Source organism: Euphorbia lathyris, chromosome 2, assembly GCF_963576675.1.
Source record: "Euphorbia lathyris chromosome 2, ddEupLath1.1, whole genome shotgun sequence".
NCBI lineage: Eukaryota > Viridiplantae > Streptophyta > Magnoliopsida > Malpighiales > Euphorbiaceae > Euphorbia > Euphorbia lathyris.
Genome location: NC_088911.1, coordinates 138,278,287 through 138,294,326, shown reverse-complemented (window position 1 = coordinate 138,294,326; position 16,040 = coordinate 138,278,287).

Here is a 16,040-nt window from a genome sequence, read left to right as displayed (position 1 = left end):
CAGTCGCTCGGCGAATTGAGCATCGGTCAGCAGCCCAAGCGCTGCTCGGCGCTGCCCAGGCACTGCTCGGGCACTGCTCCTGCTCGGCGAGCAGACCTGCGGGAATTGGTCAAAAAGACCAATTCCGCCCCCACGACTTCACGATCGGCCCCACGACTTCCCACTTGCATAAGGACACGAAATAGGTCAAAAAGAGGGCCCGAGCTACATCTATAAATAGAAATTTTCCATTGTAAATTAGGTTATCTTTCATTAATTGTAAATTACTTTAGCTTTCCCCTTGAATTTCCTCTCCATCTCCTCCATCTTCTTCGACCTCCATTGAAGCTCCTTCAAAGCTGTTCTCGAGGAATATTCAAGGTCCGTCCTTAAGACCTAGGAAGCCGATTGCAGAGTAGACAGGTTCCTTGAAAGGGATTTTCGTATCTCCTTTTACCTTTCCTTGTTTGTACTCTTTGATACAGTCTATGAATCCTAGGCTAATTGTATCCTGTGATATTATTCTTCATCTTTAATAATATTTTAGCTCTTATTTTGTTCTATGCTTATTTGTTTAATCTTTGTCTTACGCTTTATTCAATTGGTTTAACTCATTCAAAAGCCCCAAAATCTAGTAGGCACATATTGCGAGCTGAATCTGACCTAGTCAGAGCCTAGGAGATTGACGACCTCTTAGTTGATTAAGCCCAAATTGCTGAGCCTTAGACCTAGTTTCGGCCTTACAAGGAATCACGCACTAGGAACTTCAGGAGGGTAAGTAGGGTTAATCGCCTTGAATACAAGTGACTTAGATTAGGTTTTTAATCAATAGACCTAATAACCTAACTTCATTATTATCGTTCACACCATGTTCCTTCGGGTAATTGCATTAGTGAAAGATCACTTAGGAGTAGTATAACTTAATTAGGAGTAGTTTAACTTAATTAGGCATAGAACAACTTAGTTAGAACTAGTATAATTTAGCTAGAAGTAGCGTAATTCAACCTAGGAGTAGATTAACTTAAACAAACAAATTCAAAACCCACAAAGCCTAGATAACACCTGAGACCAAGTAATTCGATAGTTGTGGTAAATAAGTCCTATGGATTCGATACCTGGACTTTCCAGATTTATTACTTGATAACGACGGGGTACACTTATCCCTTAGTGAGTCTTCTTCACCGAAGGCGCATCAAGTTTTTGGCGCCGTTGCCGGGTATTTATTTCTTCTGCAATATCGAACCAAAGGTCGATTTGTTAGTTTAGGCATTCCTTTATGAATATCTTTGTGAATATCTTTGTGAATATCATCTATACTTGTTTATAATCGTTTATACTTGTTTATATATAATCCTTTATACTTTTCTTTTTTTGAATATTTGTTTTTAATTTTTATTGTTATTTCTAATGATTCTTCTTTTTTGAGAAAATGGCTAGAAACAATGGAAATAAGGAGTCTATTACGCATTTGCTTAACTTTCTATCTACTCACGAAGATCAAACTGACGATTTGTATGCCTCAATTAAAAATTTATGCATACAAAAAGGGATCCTAGTTGATTCAACCGCGGACGAATCAATTAAAGAACCCAATTTGGTAGGTCAGGTTGATAAGGTAATATCTTTTCCCATTAACAATGAAGAACTGATCCCTAATTATGAGAAACCAAAAGTTCCAATATTAATTGAGGAATCAGTTGAAATTGAGCCTCTAGAGAAGAATCCAAAAATAGAAGAGTTCGGTTTTGCTCCATGTCCAGAAAATTTCATTCTCTTTGATCTACCTAGAGAATCAAAAAGGGAGCAAACTAAACTTTTTCATAATTTATTTAAATTCGATCCTTTGTTTTCATTAAAATTCTTTGAAACTGATAATTCGTACGAATTATTTATTCAGAAATTTGAATTCCTAATGCGAATGTCAGCATACACTTAGGCGGGAATTCTATGTCGAGCTCACCGACTATAACGTAGCGCTTCTTGGGAGGCAACCCAAGTTTTAATAAAACTTTTCAGGTTTATTTTTAGATTATACATTGATATTTTAGTTTAGTTGTTTAGTTTTCTTTTATTTTATTTTATTTTATTTTATTTTTATTTATTTTAAGTGTTCAGGTTTAAAATAAAATTAAAAAAAAAATTGGCCCCAGGAGGCCCAGCTCGCCGCGAGCTGGGCGCTGGCGCCCAGCCTGCCGCTGGGCACTGCGCCCTGCCGCCAAGCCCGCTGTTGGGCACTGCGCCCAGCCCGCTGCTCGGCCACGATAAGCAAAATGTTCGGGATTTTTAAATCCCGAACGGAGCTGAAAAATAATAATAATAAAAAAAAAAAAAATTTGGCACCGCAAATCATCGAGTTTTTGGCGATTGCGATAAAATCAGTAAGTTGTCTTCTCCACCCTAACTTTTTGCACATGCGCTTGATGGTTTTAGATGCAATGTTGGAACTTATTTCATATTTTAAGTGTGAGGAGGAGGGGTAGACAAACTTACAAAAATTTGTATAATTTTTAAATTTTTGTGGCGTCGTGTCTAGTTTAGTTTAGCGTTTTCGGGTTTTATTTATGTTTTTGCATGTTTAGGACCTAAAACCGTGAACCTCCTTCGAATCTAAACTTCGTTATTTGTCCTTGAGGGCTGAGAACCGAATCTAAGATTGCATGACAACTAGTTTAGGTGTAGGACACAATCCTTGTATTTGTAAAAGCATGAGCTAAAGTTTGCATTTAGACCCTACTTTTGAAGAAATGCTAAAATCATTACTTAGGTAGATAACTTAAGAATTGAAGGCATGTGATGTTAAACTTGAGTTTGGGGAAACTACTAAACACAAAATTGAAACCCAAAGAATTGTGAGTTGAATTTGAGCCTAAGAGCGAACATCAAAAAGCTATTTTTCTTGACATTTTTGTGTGAATGCTTTGACTTGTGGAAAGATTACAGATTTTGCACCTAATACTGTGTTGAACCTACATGCAATGATTTGAGATGATAAACGATGAATCAGCCTCATTAGAATTAGCCCTTTCCTTTACCTTATTTTCTCTTTTTTCAACCACTCTAGGAAGCCCCTTTGAGCCTGTATTTTTGTAGCTTGTAGAATTTTTCTTTCGTTCTAACCCTTATTTTTGCAAACTATCACTTAGTTTGTTACCTAACCCAAGTTTTTGCAAAGCTCAAATTCAGCCTTTGTTTTCTTCTAGCGCTTTTTCCTTGTTTATGGCATTATAGTAGCAAGCCCAAAAGCTAAGAAGTGATTGAGCAATGCTACCCGAAAAAAAAAGAAAAAAAGAAAGAGAAAAACAGAAAAAGAAAAGAAAAAGAGATGAACAAAAAGGAGAACTTCATTCCTCGGTTCTTAAAATCAAAACGTCTCAAGAAAAAAGAAAAAAATAATGAATAAAAAGCTCAGTCACTTCATATTTGCTAAAGCCATTTGAACTTTGTTTTTCTAGCGCTAGAACTATTAACCCTTGTTGTACCTTTAACCCTCTAACCACATTACAACCCCAATTCGAGGCTGTTTTTGATATCATCGGAGTCATATAGCATAGTAGAGGAACTCGGATGAACGTGCAAAATCAACGTAATCCTAAGCAAGAACATAAGCCGAGAGTAAACACTTTAGCCACTAAAATTGTGTGAAATGAGTGAACTACCTATGGTGAGGTATTTTACTTAGCGATCCCCTCAAGCTCGTTTAATTGAACATGTGTCCTTTTTCTTAAAACATATGAACTATGATAATTGAAATGCGGCTTTTGGATATCGTGTCTCTACTTTGTATTTCCGAATGCATGTAATTACAGATGCTCGAAATTATGTCAAGCACCTAGTCAAACCGGGAGGTTTTCTAGCTTGCTTGTGATTGCGGGTTTAGTTTTTTTAGTTTACTTGGGGACAAGTAAAGTTTTAAGTGCGAGGAGGTTTGATAGGGGTCAAAAACCCCTATCTTTGGGTACGGTTTTAGAACGGTTTTTAGCGTTATTTAGTTAATAAACGAGAAATTCTCGCATTTAAATGCTTTTGTGTGAGTTAGTTAGAAATTGGAAATGTTTTATTTACTTTTCGTTGTTTAGGCTCGTTTTATGATCAATTTAGGCAAATACGGCCAAAATGGCATGCATATTATAATTCCGTTATCTTTTAAAGCTAATTGATCCATCAAAAGTCGCACCAAACGAAGCGTTTGCTCAAAATAAGCGATTGGCGGGTCAATTTAGCCTTTGGACTAATGTTGTTTGGAGTTTATGTGCGTGTGCAGGTTAAAACATGATCAATTTCAGGCAAAAATCGTGTCTCGAGGACCCCCGGCAGTCGCTCGGGGAATTGAGCATCAGTCAGCAGCCCAAGCGCTGCTCGGTGCTGCCCAGGCACTGCTCGGGCACTGCTCCTGCTCGCCGAGCAGGCCCTCAGAGGCCTGCTCGGCGAGCAGACCTGCGGGAATTGGTCAAAAAGACCAATTCCGCCCCCACGACTTCACGATCGACCCCACGACTTCCCACTTGCATAAGGACACGAAATAGGTCAAAAAGAGGGCCCGAGCTACATCTATAAATAGAACTTTTCCATTGTAAATTAGGTTATCTTTCATTAATTGTAAATTACTTTAGCTTTCCCCTTGAATTTCCTCTCCATCTCCTCCATCTTCTTCGACCTCCATTGAAGCTCCTTCAAAGCTGTTCTCGAGGAATATTCAAGGTCCGTCCTTAAGACCTAGGAAGCCGATTGCAGAGTAGACAGGTTCCTTGAAAGGGATTTTCGTATCTCCTTTTAGCTTTCCTTGTTTGTACTCTTTGATACAGTCTATGAATCTTAGGCTAATTGTATCCTGTGATATTATTCTTCATCTTTAATAATATTTTAGCTCTTATTTTGTTCTATGCTTATTTTTTTAATCTTTGTCTTACGCTTTATTCAATTGGTTTAACTCATTCAAAAGCCCCAAAATCTAGTAGGCACATATTGCGAGCTGAATCTGACCTAGTCAGAGCCTAGGAGATTGACGACCTCTTAGTTGATTAAGCCCAAATTGCTGAGCCTTAGACCTAGTTTCGGCCTTACAAGGAATCACGCACTAGGAACTTCAGGAGGGTAAGTAGGGTTAATCGCCTTGAATACAAGTGACTTAGATTAGGTTTTTAATCAATAGACCTAATAACCTAACTTCATTATTATCGTTCATACCATGTTCCTTCGGGTAATTGCATTAGTGAAAGATCACTTAGGAGTAGTATAACTTAATTAGGAGTAGTTTAACTTAATTAGGCATAGAACAACTTAGTTAGAACTATAATTTAGCTAGGAGTAGCGTAATTCAACCTAGGAGTAGATTAACTTAAACAAACAAATTCAAAACCCACAAAGCCTAGATAACACCTGAGACCAAGTAATTCGATACTTGTGGTAAATAAGTCCCGTGGATTCGATACCTGGACTTTCCAGATTTATTACTTGATAACGACGGGGTACACTTATCCCTTAGTGAGTCTTCTTCACCGAAGGCGCATCACCCCCTTTTTGGTTCGGGGTATGAAATGCTCCGCTTGTGCTGACTGTTCTCAATCCACATGAGCACTTCGCTTTTAGAGGCATTGAGCGGTGTAAATGATGACACAAATGCCGATTTGTTCTTAGAGCCTCTTCGCCGACCTCTAGAGGATGAGTCTTGATGCTTGTCTTTCTCCTTATCTCGATGGCGAGATTCGCCCCTGTCCTTCTTGGGCGAAGACAATGACTCCCTGCGAATGTCATCGACCTCCATGAAGTCCTTGCATCTTTCAATTAATTCTGCCATACTTCTGGGCTTCTTCCGAATTAAATCTTCCTGCAAGCTTTTGCACGTGGTGTTTTTCGCTAGAGCCTCTACTGCCATGGAGACATCCACATCGACAATTCGTATACACAATTTGTTGAAATTGTCTACATATTCTCGAAGGGGTTCATTCGCCTTCTGCTTTAATTCGAAAAGCTTCCGTGATTTGACCACTGGGGGAATACATCCGGCGAATTTAGCACAAAACTCTCTACTCAATTGATCCCAGCTGTCTATTGATCCGGGAGGTAAAGATTGGAACCAATCATAAGCGGGGCCTCCTAAGGTGGTGATAAACATCCGGCATAAGACCGCCTCACTTGCGCGATTAAGGCTGAGCAACATTCGGTATTTTCTTGCATGGGCCTCTGGGTTGTCTGCTCCCATGTACACAGGTATATTAGGTATTTTAAAATGCCTCTCTGTTTCCTCAACTTCGATCCATGCTGTAAAGGGCGAATCGCGATTAGCGAATGGATTATGTCGTGCATTCTCTTCATTAATGCGAAGCACTGCAGCTCTCACACGATCATCAAAATTCTCCGGTCCCGCCCTTAGCGGTCTTCTAGGGGGAGATCTACTTGGAGAAGATGAGGAGCTAGATCCGGACGATGGATCTAATGGTGAATTCCCCCTTCCACCACCCTGTCCTCTAGGAGGAGCTTGACCGTTATTCCCTCTGTGATCTCCCGAAGGAACGTTTCTATCCTCTCCTTAGTTTGGTGGTGGTGGTGGCCTATCCGATCGAGGCGTCTCTACTGGGCGCCCGCCCCCCGCCGTTGGGCGCTCACCCAACGGTCATTAGGCGCGCGCCCAACGCTTTCGACGTGCGTTGGACGACGCCCTATGTTCGTTGGGCGCCCGTGAGTCGCCTATTTGCCGACATGCAATCCTTCAGGGCCCTTTCGTGGTTTTTATTTTTTAAATTATTGGAATCAACCGCTTTAACCGTCTGTTATGGGTTTTCGTCACAGGTCCTCCGACTCGGTGTCTACAGGTATGTCTTGGCGAAGCTTGTCAAATCACTTCCCACCAAATATGTGGATGGTCTTCCAATGCCCCTCATTTCGTTGAACGGGCCACCCTTGGATCTTCTTCATCTCCCCATCACGAACTTAAGGAATCAACACAATCTCCTTCTGCTCATAGCCTACCTCGATTGAAGTGTCCCGACGAAACATGTCAACCCAATTTAGAGCGATCCCTTAAGCACTCTTCAAAACTCCATTATGACTTTGAGTTGAATATTTACGGACCTCTATATACCTCATGCCAACAACTCGGATGCTAGACTCAACCTCCACTCACTCATAGCCGACCTCAAATGGAATGTCCCGGTGCCATATATCAACCCAAATTGGAGTGATCCCTTGAGTACTCTTCACAACTCAAATATGATTTTGAATTGAATATGTCCGGCCTTCGCTTTCACTCACTCCACTAACCCGCTATCATGTTCCACCTCGACTTGCCTATGGCCCACATCAAACAGAATATCCCCGCGACACTTGTCAACCCACCTCATAGTGAACTCAATCACCCTCGTATTAGCTCCTTCCTCACCTTGGGTTAACAATCCCCGAACTTCAAGACTTGCCACTTTACTAACTTGACCACTATCCCACCATTCTTGAGTTTCCCCCATCTTCTCTATAGCACTCGGGTGGTCATCCCCATTCATAAAAAACTTAATAAAACCCACTCTCTTCACCATGAGATCACTTTTCATTGACTCATCGTAGAGTTGAGGTTCCCTTAAAAAGCATAACATATACCCCAACACATACATCTCATTAAAGCACAAGATAATGAGTTTCAAATTTGCAAAGTCTTGACTTCCTTCCATCTCCTCTATATCCCTCGGGAAACCGTTCCCATTCAATAAATACTCAATGAAGCTCACATCATTCACAATAAGGTCACCTCTCATGGGCTCATCATAGGAAAGGCTCTCCCTCAATATACACAACCAAGATTCCAACACATATATTTCAACAAAACACAAAAGAATAAGTTCAGATTTTACCAAGTGAGTGACTTGATTCCTTTGCATATTGCATGTGCTAGGTGTCTCGGCTCTATCAAAAGGCATCATAGAGTAACCTTCCTCCTCCTCTTTAGAGCTCAACTCACCATATGTAGAGCTAGGTGCACTATCTCCCGGATCCCATGCTATGTCATGTGGTAGCTTCCTCAAAGGTGGAAGCCCTTTAGGCGGTTCGTTGGAAGACACGTACTTGTCACCCTCGGACATCAGCTCAACTTCCTCACTTCCAACTTTGCTACTCCACTTCTCAACCTCATTCTCCTCTTTGGATTTGACTTCATTAGGAGACTGGCTAGATAATTCATCCATGGAACCCAAGTCAAGATGATTCAATGTCTCACCCGTTCCACTAATGCACCCATCCTCATTCAACTCCCGACTTGGACAAACTCCCAAAGTGGTCTCCCTTTTCTTACTAGGAGAACTTTTCAAAGGTGTAAGGACATATCGGATTCTGCCTTTGCGTATGGTGTAGGTGTTGCTTCTTCCCGCATGTGAGGCATCACAATCAAATTTCCATGGCCTACCTAGTAGCACGTCACATGCATCCATCTCCACAACATCACACATAGCTTCATCCCCATAAGCTCCAATAGTGAAAGGAACCTTACACCAATGAGTAACTTGAAGTTTTTCCACCTTGTTGACCCAACCAAGGCAGTAAGGTCTAGGATGTGGCTCGGGAACCAACCTAAACTTATTCATGGCGGACCGACTAATGATATTCACTTGGCTTCCTCCGTCGATCACCATCTCACACTTCTTCCCAAGAACTAAGCATCGAGTTCTAAATAATCGATGACGTTGGCTATACTCCTCTTCACTAGACATTGGCACCCTCGTCACCAAATACACATTGTGCTCATTGCCATCATCATCAACTTCATAGGTGTCTTCAATTTGGCTCCACTCAACACTTCCTGACTCATCTTCATCTTGGAACCGACCTTCTTCACCATCATAAGAATCTTCATTTCGGTCCCACCCAATATTTCCTGACTCATCGTCATAATGGACTCTACCTCCATCATACTCATAAATATCTTTATTCTAGGACCGGTCGACATCCTCCAACTCATCATCACAATGGAATCTACCTTCATTATCTTCATAAAGAGCCCTGTGTCGATCCCACTCAACACACTGATGCTCACTCTCATCATAGTAGACCTCATCTTCGTCTTCCCCATAAGCGACCCCATATTGGTTCCACTCAATTCATCGACATTCATCCTCCTCATGGTAAACACTATCATCTTCATCATAATAAAACTCATTAGCTTGTTGGTTGAGAGCTTACCTATGACCCTAGAGGTTATGAGTTCGAATCACATGGGGTGGGGTGGGTTGAGGGTTTTCCTTTGTCTTTAATGTAATTTTCCTTTCTTTAATATAAGTGCATTGCGCACAACTTAAAAAATAAACTCATTTGCATTATGACAAAGTTCACGATCCTCACATAGTTCATCTTCGGAAGCGCTCTCTCTCTCTCTCTCTCTCTCTCTCTCTCTCTTCAACCCTATCCTCGAATTCGACTTCACAATAATCACGTTCCTCATTTCTTTCTAGCTCATTCTCGGATTGGTTCACCTCTTCATCAATCTCTTTTTCAAAGTCCTCTTCTTCATGATCATATTCAAATTCATTTCTCTCTTCATCCTCAATCTGTTCTCTCCTATGGCCTATCGTTTCCATTTGCTTCTCTCTATAGCTCAAGCCGAATAATTCATGTGCCAAGCCGTTTGACTCAAAAGACATGCAACCACCCAACATGGTTGAACCACCAACATCTCTCCCATCACCATAGCCATCAATCTCTACACATAATGTGATTTCCTCATTCTCCTCAAAGAGATTAACAAGTCCAAACTCACTCTCCTCTCCCTCAAAATCAATGCCCTCACTTCCCTCAAGCATACCAATGAAGTTATGTTCAAGGGGCATTTTATCAAACACATAGGGAGCATCCCTTGCTACATGGGTTTTCTCAATATTACCACACACAAATTCAACCTCCCCATGTTCTCACATACACGCATCCCTTCCTCCTCATCCACAAATGAATCTAAATCCTCCTCCATAATTTCATTATCAACAAATTCACAAGAAGAATCTAAACCCACTTCAACATCACAAACAATCAATTCCTTCCTAGAAATAGGACTATCCACAACTTCAATATGAGAAATCGGAAGTTTAGGATTTACCTCATCAATGTGTAAGGGAGAAAAGATCGGTGATGCATCTTTAGGAGGAACTTTCAAGGTTGGTTGGAACCCAATTCGGCGTTGTATCTTGAGAATCTCGCAAGATAGTTTAAACTTCCTTACTAGTTTGTTTCTAACTCGACCTCCTTCTCTAAGAGACTCTTGAAGTCATATCACTATAGATTCAAGACTTTCCCCTCTCTTGTTGGCGGTTTCTTCGGATGGTAGAGATGAACTTGGTTGATCCATAGTCGAAAGAAGTCTCTATAGGAAAATGATCGGCTTTGATACCAAATGATACAGATCGGTTTCAGGACGTGTTAGTTTTAATCGTAAACTAACAAAGATGTTTCTTCTCAAGTTAAACTTGAAGGAGTTAATCCCATTCTTATAGACTAAATCCATAGGAATAGTGAAATCCCCATTGTTGAAGGTGAAAACCTTAACAAGCTTTACTAAGAAGAAGATATAATTTGTATTGATAAAAGTCAAGTATTACAAAGAGAAAGGGTTGAATTTATATCACCTCATAACCTAAATGGAAAATTACAATAAAGGACAATTACATAGTTAATTAAAAATGTAAAGATAAGGGTAAAATGATTGAATATAAAGGGGAGGTATGGATGATGATCAAGGAGTGGCATGGGTTGTAAATAGGGAGTGGCAGAGTTCTAATTAAGGAGGAAGCTGAAGTAAGGAACAAGTTCTTTAAAATGAATCCATGCGGAGCATGGATTGGCTGCTGGACTTTTCTCCGGATCATTCCTTCATCCACATGAAGCGTGTTTTCACTCAAACGGAGCATGCGCAATCTGAGCGGGGCGCGGATTGGTGGCTGGTCTTGCTCCGGACCAAACCTTCCTTCAAACGGAGCATGCATGCTTTCATTCATGCGGAGCATGCCTTAGCTGCTGACCTGCCATGTGGCACTATTTTGGCCTCTTTACTCGTTTGTTCGTTCATGTTTGGTTCTTGCTCCGACTTCCCTCGCCCGGACTCCATCCTCCAAGGAGATGCTCCACATCATACGAGATATGGACTCTCTTGAATTTCATCATCTACTAGTAGAGAAGGGCATTCCTATTATATGTGAGCTATAAGTATATTATACTCCCTCTGTCCCATTTTGATAGGCAAAATTTCTATTTTGGTTGTCCCATAATAAAGGCATTTTTCTATTTTTAAGTAGTGGTTAAGTGTTAAATAGTTCAAATTACCCTTGCTTTATTGCTCTAATAAATTTCATTTTCATGTTTACGAGGTTAACTTTTTTTTATCCCAATATCAATTAATTGCATTCAACCAATACAATACCAAGAAACTTTGAATCAAGACTAATAAGTTGACTAACATCATTAATTACATCATATTTATTCCATGGGTATTTTAGTAAACATGTATGGTTTTAACTAAATTTCTTAATTACCGTGCAACTAAAAAATTGCATATCAAAATGGGACGGAGGGAGTATATATATATTTGAAATTTTATTTTATAGATATATATTTTTTATATGTATATATGTTTTAAATTAAAAATACAGTAAGGATTTGGCTCTAATTTTTCTTTTTTTTTCTTTTTTTTTTATTTCTGTTATATATATATATATATATATATATATATAGTTGGAATTTTATTTTATAGATATATATTTTTTATATGTATATATGTTTTAAATTAAAAATACAGTAAGGATTTGACTGTAATTTTTCTAATTTTTATTTATTTGTTTATTTTTTTATTCCTGTTATATGTGAGCTATATATATATATATATATATATATATATATATATATATATTTGGAATTTTATTTTATAGATATATATTTTTTATATGTATATATGTTTTAAATTAAAAATATAGTAAGATTTGGCTCTAATTTTTCTTATTTTTATTTATTTGTTTATTTTTTGTATGCCTGTTATATGTGAGCTATATGTAAATATATTTTTGGAATTTTATTATATATATATATATATATATATAGGGTATGGATCAAGTGGGAACCCTCCCTTAGGTGATGACACTTTTTTTAGGTGAGAACACTCAAAACTACGTCGTTTTGAGTATAAAAATCAATTAAAATCAATAAAAAACACTCTTTGCTTCTTGTGGGATTCGAACTTGGGTTCTCCTATCTACGCCCCACCCTTCTTACCACCAAGACAGATACTTATCTTGTTCATTATATCACGCGCGCTGTTTAATATAACATTGTACTAGTAGCTTCTATTGTTTAATATTTGACACATGCACTTATTAATATCGATTAAATATGCATAATAATGAATTATTAATAGAAAAAAAAGAAATGTGCATAATAATGAATTATTAATAGAAAAAAAAGAAATGTGTATAATAATGAATTATTAATAGAATGAAAAATGAGAAAAACAAAAAACACGAAAAACTTGAAAAAAATGCAATAAAAAAGACGAAAAACAAAAAAAATCGTGATGGAAATATTTCATCACGTTTTTCGAGTTTTTCGTTTTTCGTATTTTCAAGTTTTAACGTTTTTTTCATTTTTAATGTTTTCTAGTTTTTTTTTGTTTTATCGTTTAATAAGAATTGTGCATAATAAGTATTAAACAAAATGCAAGAGTTAGTCGTAATGATGATTCATGTCTATTATTTATGTAATGCTCATTACATAAATTTGTAAAGAAAACTTGAGTGATATATTTGTGATTCTAAAATCCAAGAATATGCTCCAATTTCTTATTTATTTAATTCCTTTATATTTTTGTAATTTATGTTATATAAGAAAATTTATTTTTTAAGCCATACGTTAGAACATATATTTTAACTTTTAAAAAACGAACTATGAAGTTTAGAACGTACGACATATTTTTTAGAACATACGATATGTGTTTTAGAACATGTGTTATGTTTTTTCGAACATGAGTTATAAATTATATTATAGAACAAATGAAAAAACGATCCAGATATCTACTGATTTTTTTAGAACATTATACTTAATTTTTGGAACACAAACTATATATTTTTTTTTAAAAATGTTAGAACATATATTTTAACTTTTAAAACAAGAACTATGAAGTTTAGAACATACAACATATTTTTTAGAACATACGTTATATTTTTTAGAACATGTGTTATGTTTTTTCGAACATGAGTTATAAATTATATTATAGAACAAATGAAAAAACGATCCAGATATCTACTGTTTTTTTTAGAACATTATACTAAATTTTTGGAACACAAACTATATATTTTTTTAAACAAACGTTAGAACATATATTTTAACTTTTAAAACACGAACTATAAAGTTTAGAACGTACGACATGTTTTTTAGAACATACGTTATGTTTTTTAGCATGAGTTATAAATTATATTATAGAACAAATGAAAAAACGATCGAGATATCTACTGATATTTTTAGAACATTATACTTAATTTTTGGCACACAAAATATAAACTTTAGAACATACGTTATATTTTTTAGAACATACGTTATGTTATTTAGAATATGAGTTATAAATTATATTATAGAACAAATGTAAAAATGGTCCGTATATCTTTTTTTTTTAAAAACATTATACTTAATTTTTAGAACACAAATTATAAAATTTATAACATATGTAACAATATTTAGAACATCGTCCTTGACATTTTAAAATATAAATTACAAAAATATAAAGGAATTAAATAAATAAGAAATTAGAGCATGTTCTTAGATTTTTTTTCTATTAATAATTCATTATTATGCACATTTCTTTTTTTCTATTAATAATTTATTATTATGCATATTTAATCGATATTAATAAATGCATGCATCAAATATTAAACAATAGAAGCTAAAAGAGCACTGGTATATTAATCAGCGCGCGATATAAATTACAAGGAAAGCAATTGGCTCAGTGGTAAGTAGTGTAGAGTGCAAACATAGGGTCCTAGGTTTGACCCCCCAAGCAGCAGCGTTTTTTTTAAATTTTTCTACTCAAAACGACGTAGTTTTGGGTGGTTCTCACCTAAGGTGAGTTCTCACCGAGGAAAGGGTTCTCACAAGAGCCCTCTCCTATATATATATATATATATATGTTTTAAATTAAAAATACAGATTTGGCTCTAATTTTTCTTATTTTTATTTGTTTGTTTATTTTTTTTCTTGCAGTTATTTCTTCAGAAAATAGAGTAAATGACGATCTGAAAGCCATCAGTGAAGGAGCATGTTTCTATCCGGGTGGAAAAATATTTGTGGATGACTTGAAATACATATGGCAACATGCATACATGAAGAAAAATATCATAACAACTCAATCAGAACATGATAGTCAAAAAGAAAATGGATCCAAAAGGAAGAGGCCTAATGAGGATGAACAAGTTAATAATTCTACTGTTAACCGTAACAGTAACTCGTCTCAGCAAAAGTCTCGAGTAGTTGTTTGGACTCTAGAACTAGACATCAAATTCACTGCGGCTATCAGTAAATTGGGTGATCAGAGTAATATTTTTCTCTCACTCAATTTAATGAATTATTATATATGTCACATTATAAAACTCTTAAATTTTCATATATATTTATGTTTCGATAAATTGCAGAAGCTCGCCCAAAATACATATTGCAATTAATGAATGTGCCGAATTTGACGACACGCCAAGTTGCAAGCCATCTTTAGGGTTTCTTTTGTTCATTTTTTATTTCAAAAATAAATAATGAAACCCGAACTAACCTAAGTTAAGTTCAATTCAATTAATTATTTGGTGTAGTTAAGTTAAGTTAAGTTTAGTTTAGTTAAGTTTAGTTCAGTTCAGTTCAGTTCAGTAGCATTCAGTTCAGTTAAATTAAGTTAATTTAATTTAATTTAATTCTTCCGTTGGTGGGATGTTTCTCCCATCTCTACATTAAAGAAAAAAATTGGACCTTCAGTTCCTCAAATTATATCTGCAACATTGACTTGCATTGAGAGAGTATGGTGACCTTATTTCCCACTCCAGTAAGATGTTTCTCTACCCCATGCTATTTTCGCATCATTAGAATCAACTTTAATCTAGATTCATGGATCCATCTCGCCGGCAGATTATGGCATCTGACAGGTCGGGCCAAAATGATAGGGATTTGAGATAATAGGCAGGAATACAATAGGAATATAGCAATAATATTCAAGAAATGGCTAAAATATGATTCATATTGTAGATACTTATTTTTGTCTGGACCAATTTTTAAGTTTTTAATAAATTTTACTTAAATTTTGAACAATATAAATTATTCAAAATATGCAGTATTATCTCGAAAATAATTTATCAAGGAGAAAATTGTGATGTTAAGGCTAATTTGTCATATTTCAGTATAAATCGGTAAAAATATCGAACTATATTCAAAATGTGAACTAATAGAATTAAAGTACAACTTTATCCTATTATGAAATTTATTCGAGATATATTACTCATATTTTGAATAAAATTGAATTTGCTTGAATTCTTTTATGAAGCCAAGTGTTTTTTACGAATTGTTAAAAAAATAAATATTATATTATTACTATAATTATTTATACTTTTGAAGAAATTTTAGCACATTCGAAAGCCCAATCGTCAATGTCAAAGATATCTGGCTCTAAAATTGAAGCAATTCAAGAACAATTCAGGAATATTCTAAAAATACAAATACCAACAAAATCCAAGACTGGGAGAATTATTTTAATGAAATTCAAAGACTTCGGGTCCAGTCCAATGAATTCCGAAGTATGGGTAATTATCAGTTCAAGTCAATGAATTCCAAAGCTCGGGGTTTTGTCCGTACAAGTCCAACAGAGTCTGTCCGGGTCAGAAATAATTCAAAATTCAATCCGGTTACACATCAAGTTTGGGTCGAAATTTAGTCCAGCAGGCTCATTCACCAAAGAAAGGAGAAGCCATCCAGAAAGGAGGGCTAATATCCAGAATGGTCCTCAAAGGGTAGTGGAAGTAATTACAAAAAAATACCTCCATTGATTTTAGACGAAGAAGCTCTACTTCTGTAAGCAGAATTTC